General features: G+C 35.6%; 1 long non-coding RNA gene across 1 annotated transcript in view; it reads left to right on the top strand.

Moving 5' to 3' along the window:
* LOC106506064 (uncharacterized) overlaps nucleotides 1-20,073 on the top strand; it is a 356,616-nt gene that overhangs the window by 324,831 nt on the left and 11,712 nt on the right. Inside the window, exon 2 of the long non-coding RNA XR_014827404.1 lies at nucleotides 9,706-9,849. This is a non-coding gene — a long non-coding RNA (uncharacterized LOC106506064). The remainder of the gene's footprint in view (nucleotides 1-9,705; nucleotides 9,850-20,073) is intronic.

Below are 20,073 nucleotides of genomic sequence, written 5' to 3'. Positions count from 1 at the left end.
GTGCAGCGGAAATGAATCTAACTAGGAACCATGAGGTTGTAGGCCTTGCTCAGTGGGTTAAGGATTTGGTGTTGCTGTGAGCTGTGGTGTAGGTTGTAGATGCATCTTGGATCCTGTGTTGCTGTGGCTGTGGTGTAGGCCAGCAGCTGTAGCTCCAATTGGACCCCTAGCCTGGGAACCTCTGTATGCCATGGGTGCAGCCCTAAAAATGCAAAAAAAAAAGAAAAAAAAAGTTCCTTTATACCTTGAGAGCTCATTTATTTTAAATTGGTGAATAACATGCCACTGTATGGATGTCCAACTATTTGTTTATCCATTAGCCTTTTGAGGGACATTTTCCTTCCAGTTGCTTCCAGTTTTTGGCAATTATGAATAAAGCTGCTACAAACATTCATGTGCAGATCTTTATGTGTTCATAGGTTTTCAAATCAATTGGAGAAGTATCTGGGAGTACAATTGCTGAATCACATGTTATATAGTTTTGCAAAATAGCTTTCAAGGGAGTTCCTATTGTAGCATAGGAGAAGAGAATCTGACTAGTATCCATGAGGATGCGGGTTTGATCCCTGGCATCACTCAGTGGGTTGGGGATCTGGCATTGCTGTGAGTTGTGGTGTTGTTTGCAGATACGGCTCAGATCCTGTGTTCCTGTGGCTGTGGTGTAGGCTGGCAGCTACAGCTGTAGTTCCGATTCAACCCCTCGCCTGGGAACTTCTATATGCTGAAGGGTGGCCATTAAAAAAAAAAGAAAAAAGAAAAAATAGCTTTCAAAGTGGCTGTACCATTTTGTGTTCCCACCAATAATGAATGAAAATTTCTGTTGTTCCACAGCCTCACCAGCGTATGGTATTTTCAGTTTTTTTGGATTTTAACTATTCTGGTTAATATATAGTGGTATTTTATGGTTTTAATTTGCAATTACCTGGAGTTCCCATTGTGGATCAGCAGTAATGATCCTGACTAGTATCCATGAGGATGCAAGTTTGATCCCTTGCCTCACTCAGGGGATTGGGGATCTAGCGTTGCCAGGAGCTGTGGTGTAGGTTGCAGACACAGCTCTGATCTGGTGTTGCTGTGGCTGTAATTCAGGCCAGCAGCTGCCGTTCCAATAGACCCCGTAGCCTGGGAACCTCCATATGCCTCCCTAAAAAGGATGCTCTGTTCAGGTGCATCCCTAAAAAGTCAAAAAAAAAAAAAAAAAAGAAAAGAAAAAGAAAAAAAAAACCACAAAACCCCACAAAACTTTACAGTTTCCTAATGACAACTGAAAATTGAAAATTTTTTCATAAGCTTCTCAGCTGTGTGTTTTCTTTGGTAAGAAATCTGCTCAGATTTTTCATCCATTTCTTGAGTTGTTTATTTTCCCATTGTTTAGTTTTAAGTTTTTGGTATATATAAGATAAAAATCCTTTATCAGTTAAGGTTTGCAAATATTTTCTTTCAGTATGTGGTTTGTTTTTTGTTTCCCTTAAAGATATCTTTTATAGAGCAGAATTTAATTTTAGTAAAGTTGAATATATCATTTTGTTCTTTCATGACTTTTGCTTCAGTTGTATCTAAAAACTCATTGCTAAACCCAAACTCAAATGGATTTTTTCCTATGTTTTCTTTCAGAAGTTTTACTTCTATGATCTATTTTTAGTTACTTTTTGTGAAAAAAACTAAGATTACTATTATTATCTTACATGAGGATGTATACTTGTTCTGGCACCATTTGTTATAAAGATTATATTTTCTTCATTGAATTGCCTTTTCTCCTTTGTCATAGATCAGTTGACTGTATTTTTGTGGATCTATTTTGGGACTTCCTCTTTAGTTCCATTGATATGTGCCTATTCTATGCCTGTATTACACTGGCTTGATTGCTGTTGCTTCATGAAAAATAGACGTTTCAGAGGGCTTTAGCCTTGGTCATTTAAATTTGTTAGAAATAAGGCTAGAGGATTGTGATTTTTAATTTCCAATTAAGCCACTAGTTTACCTGGAATGAGTGTGTTCATCAATGCCTACATTTTCCAGCTAAAATTTTAGCAAGATAATGCGGCAAGCTTCTAGGTAAACAGAATGGCAAATATTTTATTAGCTTAAAAGGACTAGTTTCAATATATAAAACTGAAAAGAGGTTTGTATCCAGAATATATAAAGAACTCCTGTAAGTCAATATGAAAATTATAAATAAACAAGTTTTAAAAGTAGATTTAAAGGTTATGAATGGGCAATTCACCGAAGAAATTAAAATAGCCACCCCCCAAAAAATAAGAGAGGAAGAAAATATTCTTTCCTTGATGTTCAAGGATCAAGAAAGAGGTACAAATTAAAACTAAAATAACATTTCACATCTGTCAGATTCACAGATTCACACAAACGTAAAAGCCTGATAATATAATGTGTTAGATTATGAAACAACAAGAAAATTCATATACTTTTATTGCAGAATCCAATAGTATGACCACCCTAGGGAGTGTTTGAAAAACATTTAATAATATTAAATATTGGTGTTCCCTATGACATGGCAGCATTTTACCTCGAAATGTACATTTTAGAGAAATTGTTTAAAAAGAACAGAAAGAGATGAAAAATGTAATAGATTTTCCATTTTATATATTGATCTTTACTGGGTGGTTTTGCCTAAAGTCTAAGGAAGGCAGTTATTCCAATCCCTTCCCTTTTACCAATCTGAAACCCTTGTTCTAGGTTTAAATGTCTAGGCAGGCAAGCCAGAAGCACAGTAATTGAAACAGCAAGCATCACAGCCAGATTCACGTCTAGGCAATTTTTCTGTTAACTACATTGAGGGGAAAATGGCAAATAACTTCAGAAGATACTTTAGATATTGCCCCTGTTTTCTTGTGGAACGCCACCCATGTCATTTGGCAAATGTATGATAGAATTTTTATCATATTAGCAACACTGTCTTTATGATTTTATTAAAGGCACCAAGGAAAATTGGAAACACCAGGTATTTTCTTGCTATGTTAGTGCTCAAGGGACTTATGGAGACAAATTAAAGTTGAATAAAAGCTTTGGGTTTATCATGCTTTGCTTCAGAGGCACATTTTTAAAATTCATGGTTTAGCAAAATGCCTCTGCAGTACTTGGAACCAGACATTTATGGATATTTTAACTGTTTAAAAGTTTAACCTTGAGATAAAATTTCATTCTAAATAAAATGGACCTATATGATGACTGTTTTATAGAGTTTGTGAGAAATACACAAAATTGTAAATGAAAGCTTTTAGTATCATGATTGGCACAGAGTAAGAGCTCGATGAATGTTAATTCTCTTTTTTTCCAATTACTTAGAATAATTACAACATGCAGAAAGTCAGAGAAAGGAAAATACATATTCATTTAAAAAAATCATAATATCTTGTCAAGTTTGTCTCAAATGATTTTTTTAAGAAATAAACTATTACAGGCACAAAGTTCCCTGTGTTCTAACTCTGATTACATTCACATGCCTTCCCCAGAAGTAAATATAATCCTTATTCATTCATAATTCTTATGCATTTCTATATGCTTTAATTGGGTATTTATAGATGACTGACAATGAAGAGTATAGCATAAAAAAATTAGTAAACAGAAACCTCAATTAAATAGAGTCAGAAGACCAGAAGGGGGAGATCTCACACCCTTTACAAGGATAGCTGAGTCCAAGGGGAAGAAGAAAGACATCTTTCCTGGCAAGGACTTAGTTAATGAAAAAACTATGGACTCTTTGGTTACTAGATTCCTCCCCACTTCCTTTTTCCCTCTGCAAAAGTGATCTTCCCTTGCTGTGTGTGAACTTGAACATGGCTTGCCATGGCTGCAGACCAGAAATTGCAATTCTTGAATAAATGCATCATTGCTGGAGAAATAACTGTCTATTTGTTTTAGGTCAACAATAGGTATGGTGTTTTGAAACTTTGTATAAATGACAGTGTTTATTTTTATGAATTGGGTGAATTTAAAATCTAATTTTTTTCCCATGTAGATAACAAATTGTCCCAGATCAATATGTTGAACAATTCATTCTTTTCTTATTGATTAGTAGTGTCATCCTAATCATATATCAAGTTTACTTATGGTTGTGTGTTTGATTTTGAATTCTATTCTATTGGTCTCATCATACATCCCTCTGTCAGTATTATATTGTCTTATATGAAACAGCTTTATAATAGATTTGATATTTCATAAGGAAATTCCTTCTATTTCCCAGGCCAAGGACTGGACTTGTGCCACAGTATGACCCAGGCCACAGCAGTGACAGTGCTGGATCCTTAACCTGCTGAGCCACCAGGAAACTCCCTATAGTGGCTATTCTTAAACTTTTATTTTCCATACTACTTAGACTCTGGTTGTTAGGTATACATATTTCCAAATTTCCATTGAGATGATACTGAATTTTGGGGATTAATCTGATCAGAATTGACTTTATTATAATAATTCAGGTATATAATATATTTCATGCATTCTCTCAGTGAGAAGACAGTAAAGCCTCAATCTTTGAAGAGGTTACTGAGCATGTTAAAGGGAGAATGAAGAAGGAGAAGTAATGGGGCTCCAGCAGAGTCAGATGCATTGCTAGTTAGAGAAAGTGGGTAAGGCCGTTGGTCATTGTGATTAGGTCATCTGGGTTTGCTACCTGGCTCATTTTGAAGTTAGGCTCTTAGCCTCTTACAAAGATGGGAATGCAGCATATCTGTCCTCAGGTTTGGGATGGAACAAGCAGCAAAGTCTATTTGCAGTTTTGAGCTTTCCTGGGCAGGAACTTAGGGGGGCCTGGGTCATCCCAGGGTTGTGGTTCTGAGCTGTTAGAAACCATGCTAGAATTGGCTCAGATCTCCTAGTGTAGGGGGGAGCCGCAGAGGGGTGGACACCATTGTTTGTGCTGGGAGCCTGCAGTCTCCCTGCCCAAGGTGAGCCCGAGGTTCATCCAAGCTCAGAGGGTCCTGAGTTTGGTCAAGGAGAAAGTCTGTCAATTCAGTTCTTTTACATTCTTTTCTAATGTTTTGTGATTTTTTTTTTTTTTTTTGATTCCATGGCGAATTTGTAAGAGAGCTAAATTTCCTACAACCTTAACAGAAAAATCAGTAAATCATGTTCAAAATCTATAAAGCAAGAAAGCATTGAGCATATCATGTAGAATAGATTGTCTCTTCTAGGCAGACTGAGAGACTTAAGCCAAATATGAGGTCACTTATCCAAGATTAAGAAGGTTGTATTTTTGTGCATCTGAATTTTAATTGTTTAAATCCCTGCCCCCACTTAAAATACACATAGACAGACAGACAGGTGACTAGGTAGATTAAAAAGAAAGAATATATATTTAAGGAAAAAGCCACTGACTACCTTTTAGAAGCTAAAAAATATGTGAGACAGAAATTACCTAAATCACTACAGGAAGAGTTCTGGACAGGCTCCAGGATATTGTAAACAGGATATTCTCTTCTACAAAGAACCTCAAAAAAGAAATACAGGGGTTAAAAAGATGAAAAAAATGGGAGAAAAAAAATCTGTTAGAGAGTTGAAAGACTTATTAGAAGAATCTTGAATTAGAATATAATCTAAAACTTATTGCAGCAAAGATCATAGACCCATGAGAGAAGAAATAAAATACATATATAATTGATGTCCTTGAAAAAGGCCAAATACAATATAAAATGTAACAAACTATGTAAACTCAAAGGAAATTTCTTTTAAAATAAAGAACCTTGTTGTCTGCAGAGCAAAAGGGGACACCAGACTTTGATACAGAAAAATTAACGCCAATTTATATCTCAAGAATATCAATTTAAAAAGTAAAAAGAGGCTTTTGTGGGTAGTTATCGAGGCAGACAAAGCAAATTATGTAGAGTCTGGGCCTCAGACTTTCTACATTAACACTTATTCCAGTAGACAGAAAATAAATCCTGAGGCAATTCTTTGGGAAATAAAATGTGTCCTAATACTCGGACCTTCAGCCCTGTTATCAATTCAAATGTAAATGTAACAAAGAGATAATTACAGATATTCAAGAAGTTTAGGACTGAAGCATCAGAGCTCCTGCCACCAAAATCAACAAGCAATTACGTAAACAAACAAGCTCTAATGAATGACAAAATCCATCCAAAAAGGAAAAGAAATAAGACATAGCTCAAGATACTATAAGAAATAGAAACCATGTTGAAAGCACTTGTGGTGGGCACTTAATCCATTTAGTTAGAGACATAAAATATAATATCTGTGAAAAGTATATTTATAAAATAGAAGATACCGTGATATAGGCATGGCAATGTAAAAATAATGAAATTTATAACAAGAATTTAGGAAGAGTTTGCAGAAAAATGGGAAGAAATCCCAATATTCTCATGTTATATCAGAGAATTAACAAATAGAAACTCAAACAAATTGAAGTTTATGGTTGAAAAAAATACAATATCTCAATGTGCTAATTTAATAGGCTATTTTTATGAGTAGCTCTATGGTCACAGCAAAATCGAGTGTACAGAAACTTCTTATATATGCCTTGTCCTTGCTTCAACCTCCCCACTGTTAACAACCTACACTGCAGTGGTATGTTTATAATCAACAGACTTGTATTGACACATCATTATCACCCATAGCCTGGTTTAATTTAGGGTTCACTCTTGGTGATTTACATTCTATGGGTTTTGACAAATGCGTGATAACATATTCATCACTGTAGTTCAACTGTTAATTTTTAATATCATTTTCTAAACTAGAGGCATGTTTTAGGAACCAAATATCTCTTATGTGGACTATTATTTAGGATTGACTGGGATAAGTTACAGTAAAATACACATTCAAAATCTCAGGGGCTGAATATAAGAAGGCTTTATTTCCTCTTATTGCAAACTTGGCTATAGGTCCAGGCATCTGTATCCATTTGATTTTATTGTCATGAAGCTATACTATCTGGGTTATGTAGCCTCCCTGGTGGACACAACAGGAGAAGAGAGTGTTAGAGAGGCATATATGGCAAACTTGGCATTCACAGTATTCGTCCAATCCAACTTGTTCGCTAAAAATAGTTACATGATCCCACCCCAAAACAAAAGAACACCATGCAGTGTAAATTCCTGGAGTATAAAAGGAGAGGAAAATCAGAGTGATAACTAGAAGACTCTACCAAAGTAAGAAAGACAGTTCTGTACAGGTCAGGAACTTGTTTAGTTTTACATAAACACATACACACACTCTCTCTCTTTTTATTTCACTTAAGATCAACTGAGTTCTAAGTACAATTATATAATTTTTGGTACTTTTAAATTTTATTTTTATTTTATTCTTTCTTTATTAAAATATAGTTGATTTACAATGTTGCCCCAATTTCTGCTGCACAAAAAAATGACCCAGTCATCCATATATATACATTCCCTTATATTATCTTCAATCACAGTCTAGCCCAATGAATTGTGTTTTAAAAACTCCCTCTGGGTTGTTCTGTGGAGAATCGTGATAACTAAGAGTAGGCTATAAAATTAGGCAGGTGTCTGATGTGGGTGTTACTATTATCTCCATTTATAGATGGGGAAGCTCAGAGAGGTTTAGTGAACAATCCGAGGTCACACAGCTCTGGAGAGAGGTTGGGAGAGAACCCAACCCTCTGGTTCCAGTCTGCACTCCTAATCACTGTGCCACCTGGCCTTTCATGCACAGGATAATGGTGACCAACTGCAGCTCTGACTTCAGAGTCCGTGCTCTTAATCACCAAAGCACCTTGCTCCAGAGCCTGAGGAAAACTGAGGCCCAGAGAGGTCAAGGTCCTCCCAAAGACACTCAGCTTGACCCTGGCGCTTTGCTATCCCTCCTATCCCTCTGTTGCCTCCTAAGTTAATTCTTTTTTTTTTTTTTTTTTTTTTTGCTTTTTTCCAGTTTGCTTTTATTTTTTTATTCTCTTTTTAATGATTTTTATTTTTTTCCACTAGAGCTGGTTTACAGTGTTCTGTCAAATTTTCTACTGTATGGCATGGTGACCCAGTTACACATACATGTATACATTCTTTTTTCTCACATTATCATGCTCCATCATAAGTGACCAGACATAGTTCCCAGTGCTACACAGCAGGAACTCATTGCTAATCCATTCCAAAGGCAATAGTCTTCATCTATTATCCCCAAGCACCTGATCCATCCCACTCCCTTCACTTCCCCCTTGGCAACCACAAGACTATTCTCCAAGTCCATTTTTTCATTAAGTTTTTTTATTATAGTTGATTTACAGTGTTCTGTCAATTTCTGTTGTAAAGCAAATTGACTTAGTCATGCATATATGTACATTCTTTTTCTCATATTATCTTCTATCATGTTCTATCACAAGTGATTGGATATAGTTCCCTGTGCTATACAGCAGGGCGTCATTGCTTATCCTTTCTAAATGTAATAGTTTGCCTATATTAACCCCAAACTCCCAGTCCATCCCACTCTCTCCCCCTCCCCCTTGGTAATCACAAGTCCATTCCTCATGTCTGTGACTGTTTCTGCTCTGTAGATAAGTTCATCTGTGCCATATTTGATTTTATTTTTAAAAAATTAATGTTTTTTTTAATTTTTAGGGCTGCAGGTGCAGCATATGGAAGTTTCCAGGCTAGTGGTCAAATTGCTGCAGCCTACGTGACAGACACAGCAATGCAGGATCCAAGCTGCATCTGTGACCTATACCACAGCTCACTGAAATGCTGGATCCTTGACCCACTGAGCAAGGCCACGGATTGAACCTGCATTCTCATGGATGCCAGTTGTGTTCATTTCCTTTTTTCTTTTTTTTTTTTTTTTTGCTATTTCTTTGGGCCGCTCCCACGGCACATGGAGGTTCCCAGGCTAGGGGTCCAATCGGAGATGTAGCCACTGGCCTACGCCAGAGGCACAGCAACGCGGGATCTGAGCCGCGTCTGCAACCTACACCGCAGCTCACGGCAACGCCAGGACTTTAACCCACTGAGCAAGGGCAGGGACTGAACCCTGAGCAAGGGCAGGGACTGAACCCACAACCTCATGGTTCCTAGTCGGATTCGTTAACCACTGTGCCATGATGGGAACTCCTGTGTTCATTTCTACTGCACCACAATAGGAACTCCTGAACCATATTTTATTTATTTATTTATTTATTTATTTATTTATTTATTTGTCTTTTTAGGGCAGCACCCACAGCATATGGAGACTTCCCAGGCTAGGAGTTGAATCAGAGCTGTAGCTGTTGGCCTACACCACAGCCACAGCAACAGGGAATCCGAGCCATGTCTGTGACCTACACCTCAGCTCACAGGAATGCTGGATCCTCAACCCACTGAGTGAGGCCAGGGATCGAACCTGTGTTCTCATGGATGCTAGTCAGATTTATTTCCGCTGAGCCACAATGGGCACTCCTTGTGCCATATTTAGATTTCACATATAAATTATAGCTTATGGTATTTGTCTTTCTCTCTCTGACATATTTCACTTAGTATGAGAATGTCTAGGTGCATCGATATTGCTACAAATGTCATTATTTTATTCTTTTTATGGGTGAGTAGTATTCCATTGTGTATCTGTAGTTTTTGATACATGTATTTTTTCCTTTCTTTTTTCTCTTCCCCTTTATATCTTTTCTACCTTCCTACCTTTCTCTTTTTCCTTTTTCTTTCTTTTATTTCCTTCTTTATTTCTCTTTTCTTTCCTCTTCCTTCTTTCCTTCCTTCCTCTCTTTCTCTCCCTTCCTTCCTATGTATGTATAAGTTGTAGGTTACTATAATAGCACTAATGTAAAAGAAGTCAATAAACAGAAACCTCAGTTACATAGAGGTGGGAGACCAGAAAGAGGAGCTCTTACATCCTGTGATGATAGCAGTGCCCGTCAGGAAGAAAAAAGACTCTTCTTCTTTCCTGGTAAGAACTCAGCCAATCAAAAGTCATGGACTCTGTTTATTATAGCCCTCCCAACTTCCTTTTCCTCTCTATGAAAGAGTTTTCCTCCCCTTGCTGTAAGGGACTTGCACATGGCTTTTCATGGTTGTAGATCCCAAACTGAAATTCTCTGCAGATCCTAAATGAGCCTCTTTTCTGGAGAAATATATGGCAATCTATGTTTCAGTTTAATACTTACCAAATGTCAATGGTGATTTGTGAATATTAAGTTTATTTCATTATTTTAACCTTTTTAATACCAAGATGTGGTGTTTTTACACTTAAAAAGGTACATTTATAATGGTACAAAAATGGGAGTTCCCTTTGTAGCTCAGTGGTTAACTAATCTGACTAGGATCCATGAGGACATGGATTTGATCCCTGGCCTAGCTCAGTGGGTTAAAGGTCCAGTGTTGCTGGTGTATGTCACAGATGTGGCTCAGATTCCAAGTTGCTGTGGCTGTGGTGTAGGCCAGCAGCTGTATCTCCAACTGGACCCCAAGCCTGGGAACCTCCATATGGTCTAAAAAGAAAAAAAAAAAGGTGCAAAAATGATGTACATTTAAAATGATGTAATAATACTGGGTATAATTTGAAAATCTTGAAAGAAATAGGTGATAATAGGTACTATGTATAGAGGCTTCAGTGCTTGAGGTAGCTTCAGTGATGGTTTCCAATACCACCTCTTGTATGTATAGCATATTTCTGACTCCATACTTTGTTTCTCATTTTAATGATTATAATCATTATGGTAATAGCACCACAGTTTATAGAATTTCCTGCCTATTTTCTACTTCCAGACACATCAGCATTTTATTAAATATTAATTTCCATCTGATAAAATACCATGTTCTTTAAGGTAGCCTAATTCACCCATTTGCCACAAACCCATGGGCAACTTAAATGCATTAAACCATTTCTCCCAGATCATCCTTACTTAGTTCTAACCTGCTCCTATTATATCAAGTTTACACACAGCTTTGAAACTTGGCTTTTGGTCATAGTACGTCTACTCCCCATGTGGTATACACCACTGCTATCTGACTTTCTGTCAAGGGCTTTGTTTTTACTTTTTCTCTTCACTTTTTTCCTGATTCATGAAACAAACCCTGTCCGTGATGACCCCTCAGAAGCCCAGTTCCCTTCCCCAGCTCAGCATCTGGAAGCCTACCAAGCTGAATACTTTTCCTCATAAGGCAGCTTGGGTTAGAGGCCACACAGGATAGCCGTTAAATTGGTCCTAATATAAATTCTAACTTTCACTGGCAGAAGACCTAGGGGTCAAGTGATTTTCTCACTTTCCTGATCTGTTTAATGGAGATCAGCATTCCTTCCTTTTAAGGTTGTTATAAGGATAAAGTGAGATAAGTTCCATAGAGTGCTTACCATAATGTGAACCATAGGGAAAATGTTCACTCAGAGTGACTTTCATCAAACACTGTTTTTTACAAAAAAAAGCAAAAGCAAAGACTGTTCTAGGAAACATGAAGTAGGGCAAATCCCAAAGTGAAAATTACACTTTTCAGACTAATGACTTTAAAAATCTACTTTTGCTCTTATATCTGTGAGAATGAAAGAATAGAACTACCTGTTTTGAGTGCCTACTGATGTCTTGAATTGTTTTCTCCTGCCTTTGAAAGATACTTTAAATTGCCCCATAGGCAATTCTCATTCCTCTGAAATCTTTTATTCTGTTTCCATGAGACACTTCCTCTTTATCCTCAAAATGTGGCTGAAGATCTTTCCCAGCACAGAGGAACACGAGTCAACTGCAAATAGGAAGACGCTGTTTAGGGAACATATTTCTTTTGGGAGAATCATTGTCACATATCTGACTCAACACTTATTTCTAGAAGAACAAGTTGTTCAGGAAGGAAATCTATTTCCATATCTAAAATGAAAGTTTTATTTAAGAAGTGAAATTGGAATAAATCACGCAAGAGAAAGTGGTTAGAGAGCACAGCTGCTGGTTTCAAATTTAACACTATTTGTATATGAAAAAGTAGCTGAGAAAGTTTCACTTTCAATTCTAGACCCATTGGGTAGCTTCAGGGCACAGGAAAGTGTTCTCAATTCTCAGCTCTGCTTTATGCAGCTGCTCTGTAGCTTTCAAATAAGCAACAACCTTCAACCCATGGTGTTTCTTGGGTTGGGATTTTGAGGTTCGACCCTGAGAATTTTCTAAGCAAAGTGGGCGAGAGTGTTTGTTGCTGCTATGTTGAACAAAAGCAAAAATAGAATGGAATGCTTATCTAAATGGATCTAGAAGTAGGTGAAGATTAAGATATGAGACTCAAGGCTTTGTATTCAGGAAAACTCTTGGACAGAGACCCACATCCTGATGCCTTTTGATGCCCTACTTAGTGTTGATCATCTTAGCAGCACATTCGTACTTTCAGGCTTCTCCATCTATGACTTACTACCTTGCTCTCCCAGCTGAGACTTGGTATTACTTAAAAGAGCCTCCTTGGAGTAAATCCAAGCACTAGCTACCACTGAATTGGAGTAGGTAGAAGAGAGGAAACTTATTGTTGCTCAAATGTAAAGTTCATCATTATATAATCATCTTTCTGGACTATGTGTATGCAAAACATATCCAGAATGATCAAAAGAACCTAATAATATAATTTCTCCAAGTAAGTAAACTGAGAGCAGGGGACAGGAATGAGAGAAATGTTTCATCACATACCACTTTATAGCTGAATTTTGAACCATGGTGATTGTTTTAGCTCTTCAGAATTAAGTAGAATAAAATGCAAAAGTATGGAAAAATATCCCCTTCTAATTCTGTCACATTTTATTTCTTTCCAGTGCAATGTTGAACAGTGGTGAAAGTGGACATCTTTGTCTCTTATGATGCTGAAAATATTCCCTAAATGTTCTAGGTGGTGTTTTTACATATATAATTTGGAATTTTTTAAATTATTTATGATAGCTTCCATTTGAAAACTTCTCAAATGCTTTCATTATTGCTAAAAATAAACTGAATGATAAATCAGGAAACATGCTAACAAGCATTTCCTTCACCTGTCTTAGGGAAAATATATTAATAGTCCTGGTTTGTTTGTTTGGTTGTTTTATTATTTTAGATAATGAGGAGAAAAGAATATTTAGCACTAAAAAAGAAAAAATCTAAGAGAAGAAGTCAATGATCCCTTTAAATGAAAATTTGAGGCTTTTTTATACCAAGCCTGTTTCATTGCCTCTTCGAAGTAAGCGCCACCACCCTAGCCTCCAGTTATGGCTTATCCACTTCTAGGAGATGAATTCGTTAAGTTCAATTTCTTCTTGAAGGCCCAGGTAGGAAAAAAAGAGGCACGACTGAGGTCTTTGGCTTATACCATATTTTACCAAATAACTTTTATAACAGAGCATTGCATTAAAATACGAAGTGCTTTCTCAGTACAGAATAAATTAGTATTTTGTTTCTCACTGGCTATTGTTGCCTGCGGGTACTGTCCCCAAGATCTCTGAAGAAAGGCAGATGTGAAGGATGAATTTGGGAAATAACACTCATTCCAAATTCATAATAGCTAAGTCCTATTACATCAAGAAAATACTACATAGAAAATTATTTTTAAGTGTTTTCTTTAAGGTAATAACTATTAATCAAGAACTAGAGAATTTTTAAAAACCTGAGAATAGCAGGCTTTGGGAGGAACACTACTTGTCAAAGATCATAACACTGCTCTTTGGATTCCTGAGGGCTGAGGGATCCCTAGAGATAGTGAAATACAGAGAAAAGAGAAGTATAGGGTTTGGTGAATCCAGCTGAAAGAAAATATTGGCAGCTTTGAATCAAGAGCCCAATCAGTACTGGAGAACTGGGTTAGCACAGCAAATGGAAAGAAAAATGTTAATATTCTTTATGTGAAATGAACACAAAAGGAAAAAATGGATATTAGAAAAACTTGAAGTATAACATGTTTACAGTTCTTAAAATTATTCAATTTTAAATGTCTCTCTGCAAGGGAGGAGAGAGTTTATATGAGAGGTAGCTTCATGCCCATTTCTCATTATTGGGCACTAGAAAGTTATCAGAATTATATTTCACCTCTTGATTATGACTTGCTACCAAGTGAGGTTTTTAATAAGCTTTTTATTTAAGATAATTTTAGATTCGCACACACCTATAGAATAATAGACTTTGTACACTTTACCTAGTTTCTACCAATGATAACATCTTGCAAAACTATAATCCAATATCACAACAAGGATATTGAAATCGATGTAGTCAGTATTTAGAACATTTCTATCATCACAAGGATCATTCATGTTGCCCTTTTATGGCCACACTTGCTTCCCTTTCACTCTCACTCCTCCCCGCCCCCGACCCCTTTAACCCATGGCATCCACTAAACTGTTTTCCATTTCTGTAATTTTGTGATTTTATGGTGTATATACACATACATCTATCCAATTCTAGGGTATGTATTCAATTCATTGCTGGGGTGCATGTTAGTTGCATGATTAATTTTAGGGTAAACCACCGAACTGTTTTCCAGAGTGGCTGTACCATTGTCTGTTGCAAAGAACAATGAATGGGTGACCTAATTTCTCCACATCATTGCCAGCATTTGGTGTTGGCACCAATCTTTGTTTTAGTCATTCTGAGAGGTATGTAATGATAATTCAATTTGGTTTTCATTTTCTTTTCCTTAATGGAAAATTATATTAAACATCTCCGCTTAATATTTTGGTTATCTTTTCCAGTGAAATGTCTCTTAATTTTTTTTTTTTCCTGTGCTCTAATTACCTTCCTTTTGTTTTATTTTTTTACTCTTGAATTTTGAGAGCTTAAAAATACTCCAGATGTAAGTCCTTTGTTGGTGACCTGGTTTGCCAGTATTTCTCCGCATTGTATAGCTTACATTTTCATTGATTTAATAGAGGCTTTCGTGGATCAAAAGTTTTAAATTATATGAAGTGAAATTTATACTTTTATGGATCATGCTTTTTGTTTCAAGTAGAAAAAATATTTATATAAACTTGTACCCTAGAGATTTTTCTCCTTTTAATTCCCAAAAGTTTTGTAGTTTTATGTTTTTATGTTTTAATATAATCTATGACCCATTGCTAGTTAATTTTTTAAAAGATGTGAGATTTCTATTAAGGTTTATTATTTGCTTATGCTTGTCTGTTTGATGTAATACCATTAGTTAAAAAGTTTATTTTTTCCTTCATTGAATTACTTCTGTACTTTTTCCAAAAAAAATTTAAGCGTATTTGAGTGGGTGCATTTCTGTGTTCTCTATTCTTTTTTTTTTTTTTTAAATTAATCTGGGTGTCTGTTGCTACTGTAGTTACGTAATAAGTCTTGAAATTCGGTAGACTCATTCCCCTTATTTTGTTATGCTTTTTGAAATTGTTTTAGCTACTCTAGTGCCTCAACCTTTCTATATATGTTTTAGAACAATTTTGTGTGTGTACATGTATGTGTGTGTGTGTGTATATAATATATATATATATATATACACACACACATATATATATATATATATATATATATATATATATATTAAAAAAATCTTGCCAGGAAATTTAAAGGGATTGCATCAAATCTATATGTCAGTTTGAGGGAGAACTGACGTTGATACTGTGTGGAGTCTTCCAAGCCACGAACACAGTATGCATCACTCTTTATTTGGACCTTTAGTGACTTCTTTCATCAGTATGTTGTCATTTTCAGCACACAAGTCCTAAAGATGTTTTGCTAGATTTACATCTAACTATTCCATATTTTTTTAGAGTTTATAAGTGGTATTATATTTTCAACTTCAATGTTCACATCATTGTTGGTATACAGAAGTATAATTAATTTTGCATGCTTACTTATAGCCTGTGACTCTAGTGAACTCATTTATTATTTTTAAGAGGTTAGTGGGTTCCTTGAGAAAATCCTTCGGATTTTCTGTGTAGGCATTTTTAAGAGGTTAGTGGGTTCCTTGAGAAAATCCTTCGGATTTTCTGTGTAGACATCAATGCCGATAAGAACCATTTTATTTCTTCCTTTCCAACTTATATGTTTTTATTTTATTTTCTTGTCCTCCTGTACTGACTAGAAATGCAAGCACGAAGTTGAATGAGTGGTGAGAGCAAGTATCCTTGCCTTTTTCTCCATCTTACGGGGAAGCATTCAGTTTCTCACCTTTAGATAAAATGTTAGCTACAGATTTTTTTGATACTCTTTTTGAAGTAGAAGAAATTACCTTATATTCCTATTTTTTGAGAGATTTTATCATGAATAGTTGTTAAATTTTGTCATATGCTTTTTCTGCATTGATTGAGTTCTATTGCTAATGTTTTGTTAAGAATTTTTGCATCTGTTTTCATGAAAATTGTGCTTTCCCCCCTTTTTTGTATTGTCCTTGTCTGATTTTGATATTAGAGTAATACTAACTTCATAAAATAAAGACATATTCTCACCTTTTTAGCTCTAGAAGAGATTGTTTAGATTAAAAAAAATTTTTTTTTTGTCTTTTTCGGGCCATACTTGGGGCATATGGAAGTTCCCAGGCTAGGGGTCAAATTGGACCTGTAGCTGCCAGCCTACACCACAGCCACAGCAACATGGGACTCAAGCCATGTCTTTGACCTACACCACAGCTCATGGCAACAGTGGATCATTAATGCACTGAGAGATGCCAGGATTGAATCTGCATCCTCATGGATACTATCCAGGTTTGTAACCACTGAGCCATGATGGGAGCTCTGAGATTGTTTAGATATGCTATTAATTCTTCTTTAAGCATTTAGTAGAAATCTCCATGAAACCATTTGATCCTGGAGATTTCTTTTCGGGGGGCATTTTAAATTACAATTTCAATTTTTACAATGGTTGAAAGATTGTTAACATGGTCTATTCCTATTGGGTAAGTTGTGGTAGCTTCTGTTGTTTAAGGAATTGGTCAATTTTTTAAGTTGTGAAGTTGACATTGGTAGAAGTGGTATTGAGGTGCTCTGTTGCAGCCTTGCAAGGGTAGACATCTAGCTTCTATGCCACCTTTACTGGCAAGGGTGGGAGTGGGTCCACAGTTTTGTTTTTTTTTTTTCTGCAGTTTTTGGTAGCTGGAGCAGAGCAGTTCTTGGTGAAAAACTTTCTGTCTTGCTATGCTGTTCCTTTTCTGGTCCTTTAACTAGAGAGAGTAGACTATTGTTGGGGCCACCAGGTTGCCTGGATTCTTTAGCTCCAAGTGTAGGCTTTATGAGACAAAAACAACAAATAGACAAATAATAAAGAAAAAAAAAACCCAAAAATGACAAAGCCCAGAAACAAACCAGAGAAAACCACCTTGTTGTTTTTCAGGTCCTGAGGTTCTTAGCCAATCTGCACTCTTACTTCTATGTTTTAAAGTCTTTTTATTTGTATATAATGTTGAAGGTTTTTAGTTGTATTTAGTGAGAGAAATAGGAAAAAGTATATCTATATTCTGTCTTCCCACAGGAGAAGTCCATAATATATTTTTTAATGGAAAATAATATTAAAGATCAATATACATGGTATGAATCTGGTCTTGTGTCAACAAAAATTTAAAAGAAAATTACATATGATAAATATATTGGTTTTAACATATAAAGATATAAATATATCCTGTATAATTTAAATATATAAATATCTAATTATTACAAAATTGTTCTCTTAAAATGGAGAAGTAAAGTTATGACATACTTTTATACTTCTGTATGTTGATTTTTTCCCTACAAGTTACCCATTTTTTTTTGTTCCTCATTCTTTCCTTTTTTTCAAATTAATTAAATGTCAATTGGACAACTTCATATCATAGAAGACTTTACACTTTGCTTACAAAAATCTAAAAGTTTGTAGATGTATTATTTTGACTGTCTTCTCATTTTGCAGAAAAACCCTTTTCAATCAGCTATACATGGTCCTTGATATAAACTTTTTCTCATGCATTAAAGAGCTTTAATTTTGTCTGGTCTTCCATACTGTTCAATCACAGCACCCAGTTTCTCAACTTCAGCTATTTTCTCAGCAACTAGAAAGATCTTTCAAATGATGTCCTTAATAATCAGAGAAATTTTGGTGTTTGTCTTAGACATTAGTTTTATCACTAGTGTATAATTGTGCCTCTATGGACAAAATATAAAGTCTGTTCAAATGTTCTTTTCACTCGGAAATTCGTATCATTTTTATAACTTCGTCTTGAACATTACTGGGGAAAGGGACCATAATTGACAATCTGCTAGATCTGATCTTGGCAGCCACTTGTGATGTTAGACAATGACCCAAAGTCCTTCTGGAATTATTTTTTTCTGTTCATTGGCTGGAAATACTTTCCTCTTGCTCCATGCCATGGATCAGGTAATATATCATGATATTTTCAAAGAGTAAAGTGGAAAATCCCTCTCACAGTGGTAACCTTCATTGCTGTGGATAATCTTTAGTAGTTTTCTTTATTTTTTCTATTGCCTCATTCAGATTTTGTATTTCTTATTGTATTAAATTTGGTGTTAGTTTGGCTGTTATAATACTTGTTGGTCTGTTTTATAAAATATGAAGTGTTTCATCAATACTTACTACAAAACCATGACAATAATCCATTATAATTTAATCATTTTGTTATATACCCTTTCTAATTTTGATTTCTTATTTTTAGTAAATGCAACAGTAGTTTTCTTATTTTATTAGACTTTTTCAGCTACTATATTCTGAATCTATTCATCAATTTTACCAACTTTTAGTTGTGTATCTCCCCCCCCAACATTTCCACATATTATTTCCTTCCTCATATTTTCTTTGGGTTGCTTTTTCTCATTTCCTAAAATCTTAGCTAATTTGTATTTCAGAAAATAAGGTTTTAGTGAACATTCTCTATTGTGGAAAAAAAATTTCATATATTTGTTTTAAAAAAAGGCTCATTCCCTCTGAGAAATTTAGACTCAATTGAGAGAAGATTGAAAAGACATGGCATGGCTAGGCCAGCTATGTCAGTTCTCCCTGCCTCGTGATGCAGGAGATTCTTGTATATGCTCTGATTGGTCATCATTACATGGTTGGAACATGACCACACATGTGTAATGCATGGATGTTACATAGATCCCATGGCCACTATAGCAAGATGATGCCATAAGTGACATGTTCAGAAACTATGCCAGAACTCTATACTAGTTTTAAGTATCAAGGCTTAGTGTTTCAGCGTAATATGGTCAAGAGTCCTCACCCTGGAGTTCTTGCATGTGGGCAAGACTTTACCTTGGAAATCAGGATACCCAAATAGCCAATGCCTCTCCCATGAGGAAAATGGGATTATCTGAGAAAGCATTTTTTTTTTCAGCCATTCCCATCCTGTTGCATTTTGTTACCTTTGTTGTGATGCATCTTTGAGCTGACTGCAGTAAAATTTAAATACAAGTCATATATTTATATCACAGAGTGGTCATTTTCACCACCCGTCAAGCCCCAAACCCCTGCAAAGCTATTTCAAATGAGTTCTTTAGTGAACAGTGTTAAAGTATAATTTTTCAGAAATGTAAAATCGTGATTCTTGGGCAAATACAAAATGAACACGTCAAAGATTTTTAACTTATTAATTAATTAGGGAGCCAGTAATATGTTGTGACAGGTTCAAAGAGCATGTAAGAGGCAAAAGTTCATAGGCAATTAAACAAAGAAACGTTGAGATGATTATTGAGTTAGATATAAAAGATTTACTCCTAATAAACTATAATAAATTTGTAGGGGTGAACTGTTTATTTGACAGAAATTATTTGCATCACTGTAGGGCAAAATACATATGTTAACAAGTAACTTCATTAAATCTGTAACTTCCAATTAGTCTTCAACAAGGAGATGAACTAAGTATGTCCTCCTAAACAATCCTTAAGTGGTCTCTGCCCTTGTATGGTGTTGAAAAGACATGATGTCCACATTTTTATTTTCAAGTTTCAGATCGTTTTTCTGACAATGGAAAGTCTCCTAAAACAGTTGGTGAGAACGCCCACAGTAAAACCTTTGGTGATTAAATCTTACCATCTCTAGCACTAGAAACATGATTGGAAGTAAGAACATGTTTCCTTTGAAAATCTGAAAAAAATCACTTCAGTGTCTTTGGTGAGAAACACTCTTTTTTTCAATTTTTACCAAGCTATATGGAAAATTATTTAGGCAGTTAAGCATGGATGAGTCTGGGCATACATTAATCAATTTTTACTGCGGAAAACTAAAAGCAGAGTTTTGATGCTGCC

Source organism: Sus scrofa, chromosome 14 (assembly GCF_054392235.1).
Source record: "Sus scrofa isolate SSC_HxYL_T2T_F1_AM1 chromosome 14, Sscrofa_HxYL_maternal_Yorkshire_Landrace_v2.0, whole genome shotgun sequence".
Lineage (NCBI taxonomy): Eukaryota > Metazoa > Chordata > Mammalia > Artiodactyla > Suidae > Sus > Sus scrofa.
Note: the sequence above shows the minus strand (reverse complement) of the source record. Positions and strands in the feature narration are given on the sequence as shown.